The following is a 21,904-nucleotide window of genomic DNA, read 5'->3' as shown; positions in this document are numbered from 1 at the left end:
GATGCAAAGCTCTAAGTCCTCTGTGGTACAACCTGTATTCAAACCCTAAAGCATTTCAAGGTTCCTTCTACAAGTAGCCCTTTTACCTGCAGCCACATCTCTGAGGAGACCCTGTCACTCTGCGCCTGGAGTATTGTGGTCCTTCTCTCAGACCTCTCCATCATATATAATGTCTTCCTCCTTTCCCTTCTACACACTGGGTTATTTTTATTTATTTATTTATTTATTTAAGAGACAGCCAGTGAGTGAGAGAGAGAGTGCATGAGTTTGTGGGGCAGGGGGAGAGGAAGAAGCAGACTTTCTGCTGAGCAGGGACCTGATGAGGGCCTTGATCCTAGGATCCCGGAATCATGACCCGAGCCAAAGGCAGACCCCCAACTGACTGAGCCACCCAGGCGCCCTTGCACTAGATTATTTATTAGAACAGTTTTGGTCCTTTTATATTTGTTAGAATTCTTATGGCTACAAGGGACAGAATTCTAACTCAAACTGGTTTAAGCAAAAGAAAAAAAAAAGAGGAAAAACCATCGTTTTTAAAGGTAGAGAGAGAGATTTGGTTTACAAAGCATCTGGATGCTGGCATTCAAGTCACACTATCAAAATCTGACTTTCTCCCTTATCTAGTTTCCTCTTGAGCTTGATTCTCAAGCTGAATATTCTCCTGTGATACTTAGATGACTGTTAAGATTTCAGGTTTAAGTTCTCAACCAGCTCAATTTCAGTGGAAAAAGATCCTCTGTTTCAATAATTTTACCCCCAATCCCAGATTGGGCTTTATTGCTCTGATTTGATTCATATGCTCATTCCTGACATAACTGATATAAGAGAAGGAGAAACGCAGAATGGCCAGGGTGGGTGGCAGACTTTCCTCTAGAGTAAGAGACGCCATTTGCCCTTTGGAGCTATATCAACCGAGAGTGGAAGAGAAATGGTTCTCCAGGAGAAAATGAGGGTGATTTCACCAGAACGCAAAGGCATGGGTGCTATCCATGATAATATGCTTACTATACTTCTCAAAAAAATTACAGCAGTTTCCTATTGCCAAAGAGTAAATTAAGGAACATCACAGAGTTGCAAAGCTGAAAGTGACTTTGAAGTTCATCTTGCTCAGCCAACTTCAAAGAAATAAGATGAAAACTAGTAACAAAGCTGAGCCTAGGACTAGATATTTTGCTTCCTGAAGCATTTTTTAAAAATAATTTCCACATTGGAAATCCAAACTGATCTTCAAACACCCTTTGTAAACTATGTAAATGTTACCTATCTTCCTTATTTTCTTTTCACTGCTCTCCAGTAAGAATTCTGGACCAGGTAGACTTACTTTTTCAACACTTCCAGGATGTGCCTTGTCCATTTTGACTTTGGTATCTTCTGTTTTCACATTGTAATGAACTCTTTTTTTTTTTTTTTTTTCCTGTGATGGTACTTGGTACCCCAAGTATCAGTCTTACTTTTTCATAAGCCATCATTGAGGTGTTTTTTTTTTTCCTATTTCACTGTGAAAACTGAAGTATTAGGAAAATTTACATTAGGTCTCCTTACATCATTGTTCACCTACTGTCATTCGCAACCTTGTGTTTTATTTTCTTCCACTGTTTCTAGGGATCCAAGATCCCAGTTGAAGGATACACAAAATCACATGCTCTCATCTACTCAAGGATATAACTTACCAATTCTTCTTATTCCTCCATTATAAATGTCTCCCTCTTTGCGATATCATCACTATCAGTATCAACATCAGTTATTATTTCTTCCATCTTATAATATCTACTTTAACCTTATTTCCCTCATCTGTGTTTCTACATACAGAAAATCTCTACCTGTTAAGTATCTATATTTGCTGATTCTAATTTCCCTTTTAGCATCTTATCTTTTGCCAGTCTCTGTAAGATTTTTGCCACCATTATGCCAACAAAAATAGTCTTACCAAGGTCAGTATTGGCCTGAAGAGTATCAGGTACTGTAAGGTAGACTGCATTGAGAAATACACCTGAACAGGGAAGTCCATTTCTTTACTCCCATAACCACAAATCTGATCAAGTCTTGGTATAAGTGTAGAAAGAGTAAAAAACACACTTTGGTGATAGTATTTACCTTGTTAAATAGAAGGGGCTATTCTCGATTCTCAGTCCTCATTTTACTTGACCTATCAGTGGTATTTGACACTATGGATCACTCTTCCCTCTGTAAAACACTGCCCTCTGCATCTCCAAATGATCTTTCTTTAGAACCCTTTGATGACTCCTTTCCTGTCTAATTTGAGATGCCAGAAGCTTACTCAGTTCCACCTTCAGCTCTCTACTTTTTGTAGTCTGCATGCCCTCTGGTGGATTTTATCAAGAGTCATGGGTTCTAGATACCCACGACTTCCAAATGTATATGTTAGTCCTCAGCATTTCCTATAATCACACTTGTGGGTCCAGCTGCCTACTTGACTTCTTTACTGCAATATTTAGTTAACAAAGTTATTATAGGCAAAACTGAAATTTGAATATTCCCACCCCTGCCTCATCCAATCTACTACTCATTCAATCTCATTTGAATCAGTTAGGGGTATCACCACCTTTCTAGTTTTCTAATGGCTTAGGTCAAAAAATTTAACTCCATTCTTTAAAATATATATATATATATATATATATATATATATATATATATATATATTTTATTTTTACTTATTTTTGAGAGAGAGGGAGAGAGAGAGCACCGGCAGGGGAAGGGGCAGAGGGAGAAGCAGACTCCCCACTGAGCAGGGATCCCAGTGTGGGGCTGGATCCCAGGACCCTGGGACCATGAACTGAGCTGAAAGCAGCTGCTTAACTGACTGAACCACCCAGGCATCCCTGACTCCATCCTTAATACATCGTTTTATACTCATATCCAGTGAGTCCGCAGAATACTTAGGTTCTACCTTCTGAATGCCTCCAAAATCTTAAAACTTTTCATCACTCCATGGTGACCATCCTATTCCAAGCCATTGAAGGCTCTTTCCTGGACTAATAGAATAGTTTCTCCATTCTGTCTTTTCCTTCTGTTTATCATGTTATCCTCAAAACATCATGCAGAGTAATCCTCTCAGATCATGTCATTTTCTGTTGAACACTTTGCAAAGACATCTGGTTTTGAGTAAAAGCCAACTTTGTTACTATAATCTATAAGCCTCTTCATAATCTTGGACTCAATAGTCTACAAAGTTTTCTGCTAGTTTCCCCTTCTTTACTCACAAACCTACCAGATTTCTTTATTTTAATACTCCAGATGTTCCTCACCTCAGGGTCATTTTGTGCTCTTACCACAGATGGTGGCATGGCTCACTCTCTCACTTTGCATTCTTTGTTCAAATATTACATTATCAGTGGGAGCTTTCCTAACCATTTTGCCTAAAATTGAAACTACTCCCTACCTATTTTTATTACACTCATCTGCATTATTTTTTTCTCTTGGCATTTATTTCCATCTAACACAGTACAAGTCTCCCTTCAACGCAAAGCTACACGTATTTTCTTTTTTACCCTTTAAAAAATTTTTTTAACATCAATATACCCAGCATCTGGAACAGTGCTAGATATAGTTTGTATTGACTGAATGAATGAATTAGTCTAAATCTCAGTGGTCCCTACTTTCTCTTAACTTCTATAGCTCTATATCATTTATTTGGATTGTCCATCCTTGTTTTACTTTTCTGTAAGATTTTTTTTTTTTTTAATTTGACAGACAGAGATCCCAAGTAGGCAGAGAGGCAGGCAGAGAGAGAGGAGGAAGCAGGCTCTCCGCTGAGCAGAGAGCCCGATGCAAGGCTCGACCCCAGAACCCTGAGACCATGACCTGATCCGAAGGCAGGGGCTTAACCCACTGGGCCACCTAGTCGCCCCCATCCTTGTTTTACTTTTCATGAAAAAAATATCCTGGGATTTATAATTTTATTACAAGTTATTATTTAAATAGAAAATATGAACATGCCCTTTATCAACCCCACTCGCCTAGTTCGGAGGTTCTTGCATAGGTGAATGAATGAATGCTTGAATGGGAAATCCTCCACATGGGTACGGTAGGATCGGTGAGTGTGCTGTGAAGGCTCACAGTGTGAAGGAGACTGGAATCTAAGAATGATGATTGAAATTTGAAAATTAAGGCAGAGGAGTTATGAGCACCTAAGAGAGGAGTCAAGCTGAATTAATGCCGTCTCACTGAAACTGATGAATTCAGGACTTGATCCACGCGCCGGCTTCTTTGAGTCAAGTCTTTTCGTCAGAGCCGTATTTGGCAGATGCTAGACACTGTTCTGTTAATTTTAAGAAATGGAAACAATCTGAGCAATTGAGACAAATAACAGACCCCAGGAAGATCATTGTGCTCTTTTCTCTTTCATGCAAATATTCCCATTGAATCAATTCTCACATGCTGAAAGGTTAGGCAGTGTAATTCTGGAACAAAATATAAACCTAGATAGGCTAATTTCCAAGTGCCTCATTCTAGAATAATCAAATTTAAAGTGCAATCTTGGAGTACTTTAGACTTGGGGTGTGTGTTTGTGTGTGTGTGTGTGTGTGTGTAAAATTTGCAGTATTGGCTGAGGATGATTTATTTAAGTTGAGTCACCGGACATAACCTATCTCACTTCTCCTGCTGCATGGATTAGCAAACTGGTCAGAGGAGAAGAGGTGTGTGTATATACAGGAGCTTGGCCGAGGAGACTGGCTAGAGGGTTTGGGTCATTGAGAAGGCGGAATAATGAACAAAACCAAGAAACAGTATTTATCTGCTTAACGTGCAAAAGCATCAAACACAGTAAGAAATCTAACATTCACTCTAAAGGGGTTGGTCGGCCCAAGTGCATAGACAGGCTGGTAGAAACCTCTACAGGAGGTGTGGGATGAAGGAAGCGAGAGAGGGAGAAGGGCTGAGAGGTGGTGTGATGGAAAATCAGAAGCCCACCCTCTGAGAACAGGAGACCTAAAATGCCTTACAGGGGGTGCTGAGGACGTGTTCTAGCATGCAAAGCTGAGAGTTCACAGTCATTCCCCTGTCTTACACTCTGGGCTGTGGTTGAAGATCCCCGATATGTTTGACTACAGAAGCCAAGATTTTCATATCATAGTGATTCCACTGAGATCATTAACTTTCTACCTGATATTTGTTAAAACATATGCTGTCACCAGATCAGCAGCATTTCCTTAATTTTTTGATATTTTCAAATTGTCTACACTTTCAAGTGTTTTTGTTTTGTTTTGTTTTTATTTTTGTTTTTGTTTTTTTGTCCTTTCATCTTTTCCCAGTCCCGGGGACTTTTTAATTGACATCTCTGCAAAATACAAATCTACATCAAGCTGCCTTTTACCAAAGATAGACAAACCTCTTATCTTCACCTTCTAACATGGCCTTGAACCTGATCTGGGGCATGTTTCTATTGCTTTGGTTGTTCTCTTGAAATCTCATCACTTAACATGTACCCTTCAGACTTCTAAATTCACCTCTTGCTTCAATTTTACTCCTCGACATGGCTTCTGAAACTGTACCAGGTAGACTAGTCTCATTAGGGGTAAGGAGTAGCTCTATTTCTGAGGAAATTATGGCATGTGTCATTCTCAGAGTTATTGGCCCCACCTTCAGATCAGCATTTCCAAGAATCAGGTTCATTGTTGAATGTGCTATTCAACACCATGATTATGCCCCTATTCTTTCCAAATCAATTTCTCTTCAGCTTCTGTTAACTGTAGAGGGTTCTTATGTCTCCCTACTCAGATGACGCTCCTCCTCCTCACAGATCTCATCTGAAAACACGAATTTTCTATCTTTTCTTTGCCTCTTAATGCCTCTCCCTTCTGTTATTTAACTTTGCAACTGTATTACTTAACTCTGTCAAGTATCTTGACACACAGCTTGCACAAAAGCTGCAATCCATTTTAAACCTCATCTTGTTGGAGCCTCCTCCTGGATTAAAGATCTGTGGTTATGCTTTGTGTATCAGCACATTCATAGTAAGTCCCATGGATGAAAAGAGACCAGAGATTTAATAAAACCCAATGTTAAATCTTCTGCTGATATATGTAGGTCGACTTAAAGATGTTAACAATATACCTATAGAAGAACAGACACATTTAAATGGCTCATAGACAACATCTTGACAGAAGATCGTCTGTTATAAAAATACAAATCTTTCCGTAGAATTTATATCTTTCATCATAAAATTATTGTGCCTTGAGCCATATGGTGTCGAAAAGATAAAGAAAGCAGGCAAAAGAGCAATACCTGAATTCATGTATGTTCCATTTTGCCATTAGCCATCTCAGTGTCCACTCAAGACCGCCATGCTGTTTTCATACCAGTCTTAGGATTGCAAATTTTGCAGGTGATGCTGGTTCACTGCAACTCTGACTGTGTTAACCATCACTCTTTTTACCCATGGTTTGAGGCATTCAGACTCAGCTCTGAGTCACTGAAGCAAAATGGGAACATCTGGGTAGAGTGTCAGAACAGCAGAGCTAACATCAATGCCACACCCCAGTGGCTTATGGCAGCCCACAGGACAAATGTATGTCAGTCTGTGGTTGTGGAAAACCTGTGGATTGTCTTGCATTCAGATCCAGATACAATGACTTGTAAAAATTGGTTGGAAAATCACAATGACGTCACCAGTCGTTTTTCCTACGATCTTAATTGACTTTCTAAGTATGTATCAGTGCAAGTTCAGAATATAATGCTACTATTCTATTCCCAATTTTTATATTAATCTTCTGGTGGTTTTTCTCAGCATGCATATGAGCACATGGACAGGTTGAACTGCTTGGTGTATGGGGAAAAAAGAACTTTTTTTTTAAGATTTTATTTATTTATTTGCGAGAGAGAGACAGAGATAGCGACAGAGATAACAAGAGAGAGCACCAGTGGGGGGTCGAGGGAGAAGCAGGCTCCCTGCTTCTCTCCCTGCTTCCCTCCCTGAGCAGGGAGCCTGACACAGGGCTTGATCCCGCCTGGGATCAAGAATCCTGGGATCACAGCCTGATCCAAAGACAGATGCTTAACTAATTGAATCACCTAGATGCCCTGGAAGAACAGCATTTTAAAAAAGAAAAAGATTTATGGTATGCCCAGGTTAATCTTTGGGAAAAAAACATTGTAACATTATTATTGTCACCATTATTATTTACCATCATCAAAGCTGTAAGTATATATTATTGAGTCATAAATCATATAATCATTTTTTTCTGTCTTGTTCAATTAAGTGTTCTGAGTAAAATAATTTTGTCTTAGGTTTTGTTGTTTGTTAATTTACAGGCTGACGATGGGATTTCATTCTTTTGACTTCTAGAGTCCTTGTAAGTAAATATATAATTTTTTTTTCTGAAACTGAGAGCTGCCAAAATGTTCTATTTATTTGTTTTTACTTTTTTCCATAGAGCATAAAAATAATTCTAAGAGGAATCGTTTTTCCAAGTACTTACTTATATTTGCCAAGACATTCCTGATGCTTTTATAAAAAAACAAACAAAAAAACCCAAAACAAATTTGGTATATACAAATGTTCTCTGAGCTTCAGTGTCAAGAAAGTAACCTTCTAAAAGCTTTCAGACAATCAAACTCTCAAAAATCTTTTAATTAAAAAAGTAAGTTATTATGAATGTTATTGTTATAAATTAAATACAAAATGAACTTCAAATAGTAACACCTTTTCTTCTTTTATCTGCATGCCAATTACTATTAATTAACTTAGTATTCATTGAAATCATACTGATCATAAGGAATTTCCTTGGTATTTATGTGAACAATGTTTGCCTTTTTAGAAACCCTTTTATAATTAATAATAAATAATGTACGTATTAAAATAACTAGTTAGAACCCAACTAGAACAATATTTTTTTTTTGAAGTATGTTATGTGCAAGTGAATCATTGGAGTGGATTTTTATTTAATACATCCTCAAATTTAAACACTACTTGGAATATTATACAAATTGCTATAAGGTTTAATTGGATGGTCTTGTGCTAATATGATGGAATATAATCTATTTGGTATTTTTATTGTACAAATTATTGGTGTGACTGTTGCTCAGTGCTTTTCACGAAGGGGTAATACTATTCAAGATCTGTACTAGTGACTGCTCCCTAGAAACGTTTCTGGGGTTGGGAAGAGAAGCAGATATTTAAACCGCATGGCTTCCTGTCTCTGACCGTGTTCTGCTTCCCAGTGGTGATCCTGGAAGAAGGTAAAATTGGTGTCTTAAGTTCTAGAAAAATTCGGAGTCTTCTAAGAGACAAGTGTGTTTTCTAAACCTTCTGGGGAAGCCTATATTGAATATACTAATTGCATTTATGTTGGCTTCTCCTGTTCTTAGCATTAGGATATCATTGAATCTTCTATTGTAGATTGGCCTTATTCATTATTTGTATGTCAGAAGCAACTTGAATTTGTGTCTCATTGGTTAGACTTGCTACTTCAAATTCAATTGCAAGAATGCTGGTGAGGTCAGGCTCTTCTGGAAGGTGATTGTGGCAGATCAGAAACCCTTGGTCACAGGGAGAACCTCGGTGGTACTAACACTGCATTATTTCATACTCATGTGCTTTTTAATCTTCTAAAACAAACGTCCATGGGAATAACACAACTTCCCCCTATTTAGTACACTAATAAAGTGTGAATTTCTCTAGCAAAGTAGCCTATAATGAAGCATAAATGTGTAGGTGTTTATACACATTTAAAAAAAAAAAGTGTTGGGTTTGGCTAATGTTAAAACATTGCAATTGGACTCGTCTGTCTCAGGTTCCTCAGACACACAGGAGCATCCTTGTTGTATAATAATCCACAATCACATCCATAGATGTATTTGGGCAATAAAGAAATAGACAAAGCAGGTTGGAAATAAGCTCTCAGAATGATACACCCATAGGGAGTGAGGACGAGTGGAAATTCGGCACCCTTTAAAACAAGTAGTTTCTTTTTCAAAAGTGGGGGGCAAGAAACATACAAAGTTATTATCTTGCATTAATTTTCTAGTCATTATAGGTGTACTGTAACAGTTCTGATGGTGATAAATTTGTTTGGAAACCATGGAGTTCAAACATTTATTTTTAGACGTGTTTGTCACTTTAAACTAATTAAGCAATTTCCTGGTCTTAATGAATTTACTGCTTGGAAGCACTGGCTGTAAATTTGCGAGACCGACGGAATAAAGCTGCCCCCTTGGAGGGTTGTGCTAAGTCTCCCTGTGTGCATTTCATGCTATGAGTCTGCGTTTTTAGTGCCTGCCTTACTTCAGTCAGTGGGATGTAATTTTGAGTGCTTTGCCGAAATATCGATGCCCACTCTATTTTTGGTGAAATTGTCTCTTGTCAATCTTGTGCTTTAAAGCACAACCCCAAAATATCTGAACTGTTTCTCTCTTCGCCAGTCTCCTTTTGCCTGCCAATGTAGGGAGTCTCATGTCCGTTTTCTTCCAGTCCACCAATTAGGGTAGCTTCAGAATGAATCCTATGCAAAGATGCTCTGGTATGATACATCGTAATATTTCCTACCTGCTCCCAGGTTGATGCCCTTGATAGAACGCCGTCATCTCTCCCACTTTCTTTTCTGAGGATGCCCCAGAGGCCTGCTCTCTTCTGTCTTCAGATCCCTGGTAGGATCCGATCATGGTCATAAGCACGTTATACTAATAAATCTCTCATTTGCTGTTTTCTCTTTCTAGAACACCATTTTCTGTCTTCTGGCTCTGTTCAAATCACACTTTTCTGTCAAGCTTCAGCAAACATTGGACTCTACTATGAATCATGCATGACCTGGTGTCCCTCCTCACTACCGATAGAACCTTCCATTCTTTCTCTGAGTATGAGAGAGTTCTGAAGACATTTTTTTTTTTTAATCACTGGCAGTTTGACTTTTATCAGAGTTTGTTTTTTCATCCAATCATATTTTCAGTACTGTGAGAAAAATCTCTTGTGTCACCTTTCGCTCAATAGATGCTCAATATATATTTATTTACATTGGTATTTCAGCTCTTCCTCTAACAATAGTTTTGGAAACTTCCCTTCTTACAGTGTAAACTCCAAAAGATTGAGAGGAGAACTGTCTATTCATTCTAAATGTTCATGGGTTGCTTGTGCATTCTAGTTTGATATGTGTTTGTTTAAGCTTATGTTGCCCTTTGATCCTTTTATCTATCATGAAGCCTTCAGAAAAAGTTATACTTAATTGGGGCCAAGACAAAATGGTCTACCTCAAAGCTTTCACTCACCCATTCATTCATTCATTCTGAGAATACAGATATAAATCTGACCTGAACTCTACACGCTCCCGGAGAAAACCTGTGTGGTGTGGTGTACGGTGTGGTACCCTCCATGATAACCGTGGGAAATCATGTATTTTAAGACTGTAGATAAGGAAGCAGTTACTGTTCTCCTAGGGATAATTATAGTAAGAGTCCCTCAGATGGGGCATGTTCATTTGATATCAAGGAGATATAACAGCTTTTCAGATAAAGAAAGAATATCATATGGTATTGTGGGCGATTGTAATATTTACTGATCACTCACTAAATGTCAGACACAATTGTAGTCACTTTCTGTGTGTTGTTAATCCACTTACTCTCCATAGCTATTATGAATATTCTGTTCTACCAAAGAAGATACACATACAATAGGTGCATTTTGTCCAAGACTACACGGCAAGGTACTAGCAGAACTAGGATTCAAATGGAAGCAATTTTGTCCAAAAGCTCAAGCTCCTGATTATTTTTTAGGGTAATAACTCAGATGACTTTATACAGGGTGGGTTATAGAGAGAGTGGCAGGAGGAGTAGGAAAGAAAGCTCTTGAAATTTCCTAAGTAAACCATAGTTAGGGCATACAGTAAGTACACGGTAATAGCAATGGGTAGGAATAGCAAGTCTGAGAGAGTTTTTTGGGAGCAGGAGTGCTATGAGGATCTGGGATTTAATTAGCTGTGTGTGAAGGAGAGAAAGAAGTTGAGAATGCCTATTCAAATTTCCTGGCTTGGAAGAATGTAGTTGTCATGTCATGAATCCGATCAAAAATAAAAGAAAAGGAATATATCTTAGGAGCAAAATACTGGATCTAACTGTTGACTTGTCATCTTGAAGTTTTTCTGACAGTGGAAATATTCAGGGAGTAACGGGGTGGGTGTGGGCTGGCCCATAGGAGGGGGATATGCTGGAGGTACACAAGTCTGGGAATCGTCAGAGGTGCTGGAGGAGCTCTGGGAGGAAATGAAGCTAGAGCACATGGGAAGATGCCTCATGCAGGCCTCGAGGAGCAGCAAGAAGGGACCTCAGTTAACGCAAGGCAAGCAGAAGAGGAAGGGACAGAGACAGTTGCCAAGGACATGGGGGAAGGCAGAGGGAACACAGGAAAGAATGAGGATTGGGGACGGACGGGAGAAGAGAATACCAAGAATTCAAATAGTAAGCAGAGTCATGAGAGCTTTGACTAAGACTAGAAGAAGGCACTGAGTTACAAAATTCAGTGGGTCTTGGGAGTAAATTAGTAGGGTGAAAACCAAGAAAGGAGTAAGGTTGAAGCCAGTCAAGACTGAGGTTGTAGCACTTGTCAAAAATTCTGTGGAGTGATAGCTACGGTCAAATGAAGAGTATTTTTTGTGTGTATTGTTTTGCTGTTTGGGGGTGAGGGAGCCTTGAGTGTTTTGTGTCCATGGAAGAAAGACTCTGCAGAGAGGAGTGATGAGAGACATCGGGGGGGACCAGGAGGTAATGGAGAGCATCAGAATGAGGACAAGAAGGAAAGTGTAGAAATTAAGTCCTTAATTTCATCTGGAGAGGAAGAAATGTGATTTTGCCCCTGGAATTGGATCTGAGACAGTTAGAATAGAGTCTCTGCAGGTCACTTTGGAGGTGGAAGGCTACCTTTTACTGGATTTCAGTTTCTTTAAAAATTTCAAGTTCCTCTGCAGAAAATCATAGGACTGGGGTTGAAGCTTGAAGTTAGAAGACCCATGATAAAATGAAAGGTTTTTGAATAAAGACAGGAAGCAAGAATAACAAACACACACACAAAATCGCAAACATTGCCGGATACCACCAAGGGTTCTATTGGCACTGGAAAGCGTACATTGGTCACAGAATCACTTTACCTGCTTATGTAATTTGCTCCAGCATTTGTTTCAGTCTTTTAGGAAAGCATTAAAGCCATGTTTGGCTTACCTTAAGCGTCAGGGGTTTATTGTAAATAAAGAAACGTGGGATTTTAATCCCCATATAGTCTTCATGAAGCCTGAAATAAGACCGAAAGTCATTCGGAATTATGCAGGATGCCACAAATTCCAAAGCAATATTTTATCACCATCTAGCACCAAGCACTAGTTATAGGCATCCAAATCTGTTTTTGTTAGCCTTTTTTTTTTTTCTCATCTACAGACATATGCAAATGCATAAGTTTCCCTATCGATTTATATCGCATAATAACAGCTTTGTGTGTTGGGATCCCTGAGACCACCCTCAAGTACAGTGTTTAGCAAGACTCACCAAACTCAGGTGGCAGTGGTACGAACAGCGTGATTTATTAGAGCAAAGTTTGCAAAGCAACATCAGCAACGGAAAAAGCACGAGGGGGGGATGTCTGAAGAAAACCAGGCACAAGCTTCCCAGGGGTCCTCTCCTAGTAAAGTCACAAAGGACACACTTGATTCTCCCAGCAATGTTGCAAGTCTTGCAACAGCCCAGGTGAACTCTCATCTGCCAAGGAAAGTCATATTTTATGATATGACCACGGATATTACTGAAGGATGCTTCAGTACCATGGATATTACTGAAGGATGCTTCTATAGGCAGCCGCTACCTGACACATACCAAGATTCCAAACTCCAGGAAGGAAAGCATGTGCTCAGCATTAACTATATTGTTCACACAGTGGGCCACTCTTAAGAGTTTGGGAGGTAGGAACCTTCTCGAAATCCGGGTGTCCAGATGCCAGCTAAGGGGTTGAGCTTGTAAGCAGGCCTTGCAACGGGTAAGAGTCAGACCTACTAGATTAATGCTACTGTACATTCTGCTTCTACTTCTCCTCCTACTTCTGTCTTCTCTTTCACTCTGCCTCATGGTTGCTGTTTATTTAAACATTCTGCCCCTTGTGTACTTCTGCTGACCCCCTTCTCTCTTTTCTGGCTTTTCAGTTCTCTGCTACTCATTATCTAGAAGTCTTCCTATTGAAACTACTTGAAGAGAGAACCTACTCGGTCATCTGGTCCCTCCAGACCCTGTGAGGCAGAGGTCTCACTGATGACCACCCAGCGGCCTCTGGCATGCTTGGTCTAATCTGTTGTGAGTAGAAAGGTAGAATCATGAGTTAAATTTGTCTCAAAATGTTCATTGAACATGTGAAGTTCTCAGATAATAATAGAGTCCTTTCCAAAGCAACAGTACTTTTTATTAAGGGACCAGTAACAGAGAGAGGAGGACCAAGAGAGAGTGAGGGGGAGAGAGAGAGAGAATATGAGACAGTTGGTTACTCAGGGTTGGGAATGATTAGGATGTGAGAAAATAATGGAGAATTATTCAAAGTTATTAATCCCAGAGCACAGACTTGAGAACAGAAGTGTCATAACTCACCATGTTAACGTGTTTTTCTAAAAATCTTCTTTGAGTACATCCTTTACTAGTGTTTAGTTACTTACTAAATAAATTGTTATCCTTTCTCCATCACTCTCTGCATTACTATCAAACTTACTTCTGGTCTTTTCTGATACAATACTACCAAGAACCAAGGAGAATCATTCCTTGTTCTCTAGAAAATATTTTGGAGTTCCTGATATGATGCAGGTCTCTCTGAATAGAATGCCATTTGCTGGAATCACGATTCATCTCTCATGGTCTAGTTCACATGGTACCTCTTCCAAGAAGTCTTCCATCAAAGACTGAAATTATCTTTCCCTCTTCAATGGACAAATATGTGAGGTGAAACAGGAATATGCAAACATTCTTCTGCATATTTCTATCTCCTTAGACTCAACAAAAAGCTCTTTTTTGAGTGTAAAGGGAACTTTACATCTTTGTTCGCAACTGACATTATTTTGCGTCGAGAGTCAATGACCTGGTGTGAGTGAGGGAGTGAGCAAATGACTATCAGTGTCCATGAACTGGCATCATTAAGCCCTTCTACCTTCCCTTCAGTCATACTGGCTCTTTTGGACCCATTATACTGTATTTTTTTTAATCACTTGAAACTGGATGTCAAATAATTCTTGCAAGTTAAACACTAATAAGGGAAACATTTACAGTGAAAACATTAACTCCTCCTCTCATCCCCATAGTACCTACTATATATTCAAGTTTCATGGTTATCCCAAGTGTTTTTGACAGTTTTTGATTACTGTCACAAGTATCATCAAAATGTGCTCTTCTTGACCCAGTTCTATTATTTGAAGGTCACGTTAGCAGAGGGTAGAGAAATACCTAGCATGAGCTGCTAGGGACCCTGGCAAACATTCATGCTTCTGCTCGATTTGCAAAAGGGGAAAGAAAATGCCTTTCTGCCCTGGAGGTTTTGATTTTGTAGATGGTCATATCTCAGAGGTGAAATATGAAACAAAAATGGAGGCATTTGACTGGAAAAGCCCAATTGTATTATGCTTTACTCTCAAGGAGTGACATGTGCAAATTAAAAAGCCCTATAGAATGGAACTTATTGATTAGACTACTAAAATATTTGTGTGCCATCATATTTAGAAAACCTTTCAACATCATCCCCATAGAGGTGGTATGGTTGTGCCTGACTTAATTACTTTAATGATTGGTGTGTATGTGTGTGTGTGTGTACAGGAGGCAACAGAGTGGGGTACTATCCAGATGTCAAAGCAGTGGAAATAATAAAGTATGGTATGTGCTCTGAAAGATCATTCTGCTAGAGTTTTCCATTTCCTCTTCTACTATCGAACAGAATTTGAGAATAATAGGAAAATTTTAATTTTTTTTAGTAAAAGTACAGTTCTTCTTTAAAGAAGATGAAATCTGTTGTCTGTGAATGAAGTCTGTTTCTGAACGATGTCATTAGGACAAGGAATAGTTTTTCATTTCTATGGAGCTCTTATTAGCACCCGACGCAGTGTATGTTCAACTATCTGGATCTCCTGGTTATATATCTACTTCTCATCTCAGGTGAACTAAGTGGAAAGATGGTAAAATAAATATATAGTCTGTTGCAGTTAATCTTCTCCTCTAGAATTTAGACATTGAATTGAATATCACAAGTGAAAATCATTTAAGAGTTTCTGCTTCCTTGAAGATCAAAGTAGAACTTATAAATCCATGGATTTAAGAGCTTAAAGTTATTTGAGATTGTCCAATCCACTGGTTCTCATCCCCAACACTATTAGATAGAAAGCTCCCTTTTATACCAAAGAGTTTATTATGGAAACTCTATGAAATGAAATTCATAGAAAATGCAACTTGTGTGCAATCATTTCAAAAAATAGTATAGTTCAGGAATATAGAGGAGAAATGGAAGTCATTTGTAATAGATTAAATATGTCATTATGCAAATATTCGTCCACATGCCACTGCAAGAAAAAACATTATGAACTCATTACATCTCGTGCCCATGCCTAGGAGCACAGTTAGGGTGCACAGCTATACATGAGATCTTATATAAGTATATTGACACACTCAAATACCATGAGCCACCTTACCATTGGTGCTATGATTTCTAAAATAGTGAACAGCTTTAGTAAAATTCTAAACAAAAGTGCCATCTTCTATTATGTGGCTGTTGGACTCCTGGAAATTTTATGGCTTTGCCAAAAGGGGTTTTTGTTCACAATTAAGCAGAGTCAGGTTATGGGCTCGAACAATTACAAATGGGACTTCCCTGTTGAAACCTACACTAGAATGTGCTTTCTATACATTGTGAGACTTTTTCCTCCACCCCCCGGTGTTATGTGCATTGCCAGGTCTGTAGCGTTCCTGGCTTTTTACCTGCTAGATGAGTATAGTACACCCAAACATTGTGACACCAAGAACAACATCTCCATACACTTTCCAAAGCCCCCATGGACATCACTGCTTCTGTTGAGAACCTCCGAGTAATTCAACACCTTTACCTTATGGATGACAAGACCGAAGCCTGGAGAATTTAAGTAACTTACCTCAAATCATACAGCTAAAATAGAAGATGGTGGCTGAACAGAGTTTTAACCTCAGGTTTTGGACTCTACCGAGTCTGATCATATGCCAATACAGAAGCTCTGACATAGGCAGTATCAGGTAGAACAGAGCTCCTGGGAACAATGGCTGTAACCTCGCCAAGGAAACTATATGCATATGTTAAAGTATCCTAGACAGACATCCCAAAGGATAGTTTATTTGCTGGATACATATAAACCAGATCTGCTCCCTCCATTCCTACTAATCCCATCCATCAACTTGTTGTCTGCTAATACACTCTTCTCTCCCACTCTTGGAAATAGATGTCTTCGAAGCTTTTCCAAGTGCTTTAACTAAATTCCCCTTCTATCTGACAAACATACCATTTCCTCTCTGTATGGCTTCCAAGCCTTTTCTTCATTACTTTTTCCACAAATATTTCCCCTTGTTCATGGTGCTTACAGAATCTCCTGCTCGCCTCCCCTGTGATTGCACTTCGCTGCATGCGTGTACTCATTTTACCCATATGCCTGTAAAAATTTTATTTTTACTGATTTTACCTGTCCTGTTAATTGAAAAATCCTGAAGGAGAAACTAATTCCAAGCATCCAATGCCGTGATAAATACCCTGTGGCCAACTCCACACATAGTTGAGTGACTCGTGTCAAACGACAGACTGAAATAGCCCTAATTCTAATGACAGCTTCATGCATGCTTTATATAAAGAGTGATTAGATTATATAAAGTCAACATCTCCAGATTCTTCAAATATTAGTGATAAATAACAAGCTCTTCTTTGGAATGCATTTCATGACATTTGATTATTGAAGTTCCAGGACGAGTGACTATTTTGTCCTAGTTGCTATGGGCCATCTCCAGGGAGAATTCTGTAGCACTCTTCACAGTGGAAACTGATAAAGTAGAAGGGTCATCCAATTAGTTCCTATGGCTCCAGGCAGAACTCTACTTAAACTGTCATCAGTTCTTAACAATCTTCAGAGAAAGAGATCCTACAATACCCAACAGTAACCAGACCCTTATGTCAAGACTCCATCCTCCCTCAATCTCTCTCAAAAACACAGCCTCATTTAAAACTATTTATTTTTATTTCAACATTATTGGAAAAGAGCAAACTTGAGTGAAGTTTATTAGTATGAAACAACTAATAATCTTGAAGATGTTAAACCACTCCTGTTTGTTTAATTTTATTATACGAAAGAAAAGAGCAGTTACTTTTCTTTTTCTAATCTCACTCCCACCTTTACAAATTAAACTGGCTGTGCATGGAGTTATTATGTTGTTGTTTTGTTTTGTTGTTGTTGTTTTTTAATCTGTGCAACTACTTCCTTTTTTACAAACGTTTAGTGAGTAGCCTTTGTGAAATAAACTCAGTGCTAAGCTCTGGGAAGTTAGAGATACTAAATACACTCTTACCCTCAAGGACAAGTTTATTATCACATTAAACCAGAAGTTCTCAATATTTATTAAAAATAATAATTAATATACACATAAAAAACATTAAATATCAGTATCTAGGAACCAACATGAGTTTATCCATCCATTCATTCGACCAACAAATATCTATTCCATATTTTGCACCAGGCCAACACACCGGGGTCACAGTAGTGAACAAAATATTTACATGTCATTTTGCAAATCTGCATACTCCCAGAATCTACATTTTAATGAATTAGAGAATGCAGACACACACGGCATACTGAACAGCGCCATGGAGTAATCCAGAATAGCTGACCTAATTTGGAGACCAGGGTAGGAAGGAGTAGAAAGATAAGTTTCAAATGACAATATTACATCTAAACTTAGTAGAAGTTAATTAGGGAAAAACGGGAGGAGGGTCCAGATGAGGAAGTGATATGTGCAAAGTCCAGGAGACAAAGAGAATGAACAGGTGGAGGACCAGAAGGCCAATTTTCTGGCATGCGGAAAGCAATAAGAAAGGGGTTCTAGCTGATGTTGAAATGGGAGTCAGGGGCCAGATCATTTAGGGCCTCATGGGCCATATAAAAAACACAATTCTCTGTACTTAAAAAAAAAAAAAAAAAAAAAAAAAAAAAAAATTGGGAGTCAGTGAAGACTAGTTTGTGTATTGAAAATGTATGTACATCTGCCTTACGGAAAGTTAATTGAAAAAAGAGTGAATTCATATAGAGCTCATAAAAGGATTATATTAAGCATGAATATAATTAGGATTTGGGATTAATGAAGGCAGTGGAAAGGGGCATAGACTTCAGAGGCATAAATTTTAACAGTTATTTTTGATCGATCAGATTTGGGGTGTATGCTGACTCCTTTTCCTGCATACAAGTAAAATAAGTTAGATGCACTACATTGGTATCATTGAAGAATCAGTATCAGTGAGAAAATCATCAAGAGCAATTTTGGAAGTTTGAATCTAAGTTTGCGATTTGTTTTAATATAAAAGAGGAGATGTCAGATTGGCAGGTATAGACATGGGTCTGGAACTCAGTGGGACGTCCTTGCATGTGACTTAAGCCTGGAGTCATTTGGCTGTGGATGGTGCTTTAAGCCATGGGTAGGTATGTAGTGGCCCAAAGAAAATCCAGTTTAAAGGAAAGAAGCCTATGTGTATTTAGAACTACAACTTTGAGGAGCATAATCGCTATAGACAAAAATGAGTCAGCTCTCAAGATGGAAAAGCACAAGCTAGCAAAGAAGAAGAAACTAGAATTCCAGATAAGAAAGGAATCAGAGAGAGAGGAAGAAAAAGAGAAAGAGAGAGATCGACACTGATGAAGTCCTGAGAATCTGAAAGTGATGAAGAGTGGGGATTTCGGCGGGCTCAGTTGTCAGAGCAGCGACTCTGGATCTCGGGGTCAGGAATTAGAGTTCCACATGGAGGGTAGAGTTTCCTTAAAAAAATAAACGTGATGAAGAGGGAAAAACAACTGATGATTTTAGTAATAGGAGCCTTTGGGGATCCTTTTGTAACAGTCATTACAATATAGTGATGGGGGCAGAGTCTAGATCGGGATAGACCGAGCAGTAAGGGGAAGGTGAGAAAATGCAGCTAACAAGTATAAACAACTTTCTAGAAACGTACTGCCATAAATAGGGTGAAGAAGTGGAATCCTAGCTAGAGTTAGACGAGAGGGGGTTTCAGAGAGAGAGGAGTATTTATATTATATTGATGGAAAGATACCGATATAAAAAAGGGTAGAGATACAGGTGATAGAGAAGCTAATGAATAGTAGAAGGTTCCTGAGAAGGTGAGGTGGGACGTATTCCGAGTTGAGCTTGACCTGAAGGATGCTTGCCTTCTTTGTCATTGCTGAAGAAAATAAGTTAAAAAAAAAAAAAAAGGTACAAATGTAACTCTATTTTTGATACTGGGAAGTTGAATGATTTCCCATCTCATGGTTTCTATTTTCTCCAGGAATTTGGTGGCCTGAACAGCTCCTGGGAATGATGAGAAAAGGAGGTGATGTAGTGATAGTTTTGGAGAGAGTCAAGGAGATCAGAGATAGGAATTGAGCAGAAAAATGCAGGAGGATTCTTAAGCAGCAGGGAGAGTATAGTTATGTGTTATCCTGGCTTCATTTTAATACCAATCCAGGTGGATCTGGTAATCCTGAACCATAGATAAGTTATTCATAATTCATATTTGTTTGAGTTTCTCCAGTTGAACTCAGATGCCTGGAGGCAGGCAATGGAGGAAAAGAGGTATTTGGGTTCATTGATGTTTGAGAAATAGGTATACGGTGATAGAAGGGCAAGGAAGTTTAGGTCTTTGGCAAAAGATTTCTTGACTAGATAATGGAATGTAACCTGGGTAGAGGGGACAGTGAAGTCAGGAAGGTAACTGACACGTAGGGTAAAGGTAGTGGTTATGTGTACTAGGGTCTTGACACAGTTGAAGACTGGTCATGATGGGAGTAGTTGAATAATTAAACTGTAAAGTCTAGGAAATTGTGATCTTAAAACGGGATGCCTGACTTGCTGACTTTATTGATGGAGCAACTTCAATAAAGACAAGATTCTGACTATATCCATGTAAGAGGTTAATAGAGTAGAGGTTAACATTCACTGAATATATACACCTACCTCAGTGTACTCCTGAATTGTAATGAGATTGAGAATAAGACTCATATCCTATACTCTGGGTTTGGCACATGGGATAGATTAAAAAATGTATATATATTGAATCAATTTAACTCTTTGATTTTGTGAGTACGATCAATTACTATGGCATAATCACTTTAGTTTAAATGTCCTTTCTGATTATTGCAAAACTCAAATACTATTCAGAATATAGATATTTGCTCTTTTCTACATTATAAAAAGCAGAGAGTAGTCAATTATGACTTTAAACTCCTCTTTTATCTGGGGAAGTAACTTCATTAGCTTAGCATGTATTCAGAATAACAGTATTAATAAAAATGACAACAAAAAGCTAAAACTTCTCTCTCTGATTATATATTCATAACAGGTAAAAGTAAACAAAAACTTGTTTTGTGGAAGAAAAGTGGTTTTTCTATATGACTAATAACAATTGCAATTAGATATTTGCGGCATTATTGAGAAATTGTTATATTTATTCAATAGTAAACTAAGCAAAAGAATGACTGTTATCTTTTTAAATATTTACTAAAATTACCATTATTCTATTATTGAGAGACAGAAAAGTCCTAGCAAAATTCCAACAAAAAGTCCTTGTGTTTCAGCCTAGAATCTGCAATTCTACAAAAAAAAATAATATATAAAGTAGACTTAATGTATAAGACAGATCTATGACCATGTCTAAAATAGCTAGTGCCTTAGTAACATTTTAGTTAGAGTGATACATTCTTTCCTTGATTTTCCAAAATTTTTACATGGTAAAAATTTATTTCATAGTGAAAATTCTAAATATGACTCATTTAATTTTCATAGTCATTGCTACACGTAGAAGCCAGCTCTTCCGAGATATGCTCATTTTTACCAGGATTCTGAAACAAAGTATGCAATGATAATTATATTGAGATAAGAGATGTCTGTAAAACTCAGTGGGCATTTATCAAGTGAGTCAAAATAAAGAGCTTTGATGTTTGTGTCGTGCTATTATGGTTCTCTAGTAGCCCATAGGACCCTGGTTTATGTTTCTCATAAATCTAATTTCAGAGGAATAAGGTATAGTAAAGATTGTTGTTGACCGTTGAAATTAGGTTAATTGCTTGGTTTGAGCTATGATTGTCAACATGGATTTCCTCAATTTTATGCTACAACACTCATGCTTATTCATTATTTTTAAATTTTTTTTAAAAGAGTCTACTTATTTGTCAGAGAGAGAGAGAGCGAACACGCAGGGAGAACAAAAGACAGAGGGAGACGCAGGGGCCCCACTGAGCAGGGATTTCCCCCAACCCCAGATGCAGGACTCGATCCCAGAACCCTGGGATCATGACCTGAGCTGAAATCAAATTCTTAACCAACTGAGCCACCCAGGCGCCCCTCATTATATGTTTACACAGTGGTATCAGGCACCTTGATGCATGCCCAGTGCTGATCACGTACCTTCTACTCATGAAGATTTGAGGACAGGAAAGAATGACATCGCGGCTGTAGAACATTCTTACCAACTCTCCAACTCAGAAATTGCTGGTTATTTTAAAAGGTCACTTGACCTCAGCAGAGTTGGGCACATTGGAGATAGATTTATAAATCCGATTTAAAGCACTGCCGTCGCTTCATGTGAACACGGGCCTAATATTCTGTGACAGTAAACAGAAAGGCTTTCTTTTTTTCTTTCCTGTGTCAACTAGCATAGAATTTAATCACAAAACAAAGAACC

General features: G+C 38.4%; 1 protein-coding gene across 1 annotated transcript in view; it reads left to right on the top strand.

The window, feature by feature from the left end:
* TENM3 (teneurin transmembrane protein 3) overlaps positions 1 to 21,904 on the top strand; it is a 2,451,411-nt gene that overhangs the window by 1,059,884 nt on the left and 1,369,623 nt on the right. The window contains exon 5 of the mRNA XM_082715814.1: positions 7,273 to 7,313. The gene's annotated coding sequence lies outside the window, so the exon portion shown is untranslated. The remainder of the gene's footprint in view (positions 1 to 7,272; positions 7,314 to 21,904) is intronic.

The sequence above is a fragment of the Mustela nivalis genome, assembly GCF_964662115.1.
Source record: "Mustela nivalis genome assembly, chromosome: 20".
NCBI classification, from domain to species: Eukaryota; Metazoa; Chordata; class Mammalia; order Carnivora; family Mustelidae; genus Mustela; species Mustela nivalis.
The sequence above is the reverse complement of the archived record's forward strand: the minus strand, read 5'-3'. Positions and strand labels throughout refer to the sequence as shown.